The sequence below is a fragment of the Octodon degus genome, unplaced genomic scaffold, assembly GCF_000260255.1.
Source record: "Octodon degus isolate 3935 unplaced genomic scaffold, OctDeg1.0 scaffold00124, whole genome shotgun sequence".
In the NCBI taxonomy this organism is placed as follows: domain Eukaryota; kingdom Metazoa; phylum Chordata; class Mammalia; order Rodentia; family Octodontidae; genus Octodon; species Octodon degus.
The window spans coordinates 1,612,018-1,614,308 of NW_004524700.1; the positions used below are offsets into that span (position 1 = coordinate 1,612,018).

The 2,291-nt window shown below is 36.4% G+C and overlaps 1 pseudogene; it reads left to right on the forward strand.

Annotated features, from left to right (window-relative positions):
• The first annotated feature begins 329 nt into the window (after window positions 1-329).
• LOC105743422 lies at window positions 330-1,179 on the forward strand (annotated as a pseudogene).
• Window positions 1,180-2,291: the final 1,112 nt, after the last annotated feature.

A 2,291-nucleotide genomic window follows, 5' to 3' on the forward strand; every position in this document is an offset into this window, starting at 1 on the left:
AACAATATGCAAGATAATAACATTGTTAATTGCCTGTCATCTTATTTTGAAATTCTGTATCATTTTTACTTTTTTATCTCTTTAAAAAAGAAAGAAAAATTATAAATTATGTGTATTGAACGATAGAGTCAACAGTGTTAAAAAAAAAACTCTGAAATGGGCCTATAACATGTCAAAAACAAAAAAAAATTAAAAAGCAAACCTTTAAAGATTTGAAGAGACACATCCCTAAGAAGATATATTTAGGGGATTCTGTCCTGCGTGTCCATTCTGTGAAGCAGTAGTCATTTGTCTGCATTCTCTCCCACCTGAGTGCGCGCCACCACTCCATGGAAGAATTGATGGATATGGACATGAGCTCCCTGAGGCCCCAGAACTGTCTCTTTGGTTGTGAACTAAAGGCTGACAAAATGACCATTTTAAGGTGGATAATGATGAAAATGAGCACCAGTTTTCATTTAAAACAGTCAGCTTAGGGGCTGGTGCAAAGGATGAATTGCACATTGTTGAAGCAGAGGCTATGAATTATGAAGGCAATCCAATTAAAGTAACACTGGCAACTTGGAAAATGTCTGTACAGCCAATGGTTTCCCTTGGGGGCTTTGAAATTACACCACCTGTTGTCTTAAGGTTGAAATGTGGTTCAGGGCCTGCGTGTATTAGTGGACAGCATTTAGTAGCTGTGGAAGAAGATGCAGAGTCAGAAGAGGAAGAGAAAGAAGATGTAAAACTCCTAAGTATATCTGGAAAGCAATCTACCTCTGGAGGTAGCAGCAAAGTTCCACATAAAAAAAGTAAAACTCACTGCTGATGAAGATGAACAGGATGATGAGGATGAGGATGAGGAGGATGAAGAAGAAACTGAAGGAAAAGCTCCAGTAAAGAAATGGATAAGAGATACTCAAGACAAAAATGCACAAAAATCAAACTGGAATGGAAAAGACTCAAAACCATCAACATCAAGATCAAAAGGGCAGGAATTTTTAGGAAAAGACTTCTAAAACACCGGAAGGACCTAGTTCTATAAAAGACATTAGAGCAAAAATGCAAGCAAGCATAGAAAAAGGTGGCTCTCTTGCCAAAATGGAAGCCAAATTTATCAATTCTGTGAAGAATTGCTTCTGGATGACTGACCAGGATGCTATTCAAGACCTCTGGCAGTGGAGGAAGTCTCTTTAAGAAAACAGATTAAACAGTTTGTTAAAGTTTTCCATCTTCTTTCATTTCTATAACAGTTGCTATTTGGCTATCCTTTATAATGCAGGTGAGAACTTTCCCTACCATGTTTGATAAATGTTTTCCAGGTCCCATTGCCAAGAATGTGTTATCTGAAATGTTTGTTTAGGTTTTAGAAGATGGAACTCCACCCTTTACTTGGTTTTAAGTATATATGGAATGTTATGATAACACAATAGTGGTGGTGGTCAGACATGGAGATGGTGGGGAGACAAATCTACATATGAACTAAACTCAGTATTTCAACAAAGTAAAAAAAAAAAAGATACAGTCAAATAATCTATTTGCATATGAAATAATGCTCAACATCAGTATTTATTGGGGAAAAGCAAATTAAAACCCCAAGAAGATGCATTGTATCTATTAGGATGGCTATTACCAAAAGATATAGAAAATAACAAGCATTGAGGAGGGTATAGAATGCATTCTTCTGTGCATCGTTGAGAATTTAAAGTGGCCCAGTAGCTATGCTACATTAATTAAACATAGAATTATTGTATGATCCACTAGTTCTCTTTGAGTATACCCCACACGTGAATTAAAATCTGGAATTGGAGAGTTTTTTATATTCACATTCACAATTGCCAAAAAGAAGCAGCAAACCACACATCCACCAACAGATGAATGGCCAGCAGAATGGAGGACATACAACATAGTGACACTCAGCCTTAGGAAGGAGAGATTTTGGCTCCTACTACAACATCGATGAACCTTGAAGATGGTATGTGAGTGAAGTTTCCTAGAATAGTATACAAGTTACCTAGAATAGTAAATTGTAACTAAAGTCACAGCATGGAGCCAGCAAGTTCAATGATGGCAATAAGAATATGGGAAAAGAGAAATGAGCAATTTTTTTGCAAGATAATTAGAGTCCTGTGAATTGATGATGGTAACAGTAGAACAACAACATAAATATATACATCATTGAATTTTACATTTTAAATGTTACATTTTACATGGTATATGTTAGTACAATTAAAAAATAGCAATTAGTGGCCAGGGAGATGGCTCAGTAGAATAAGCGCTTGCCTGGCAAGCACAAGGGCCTGAGTTCA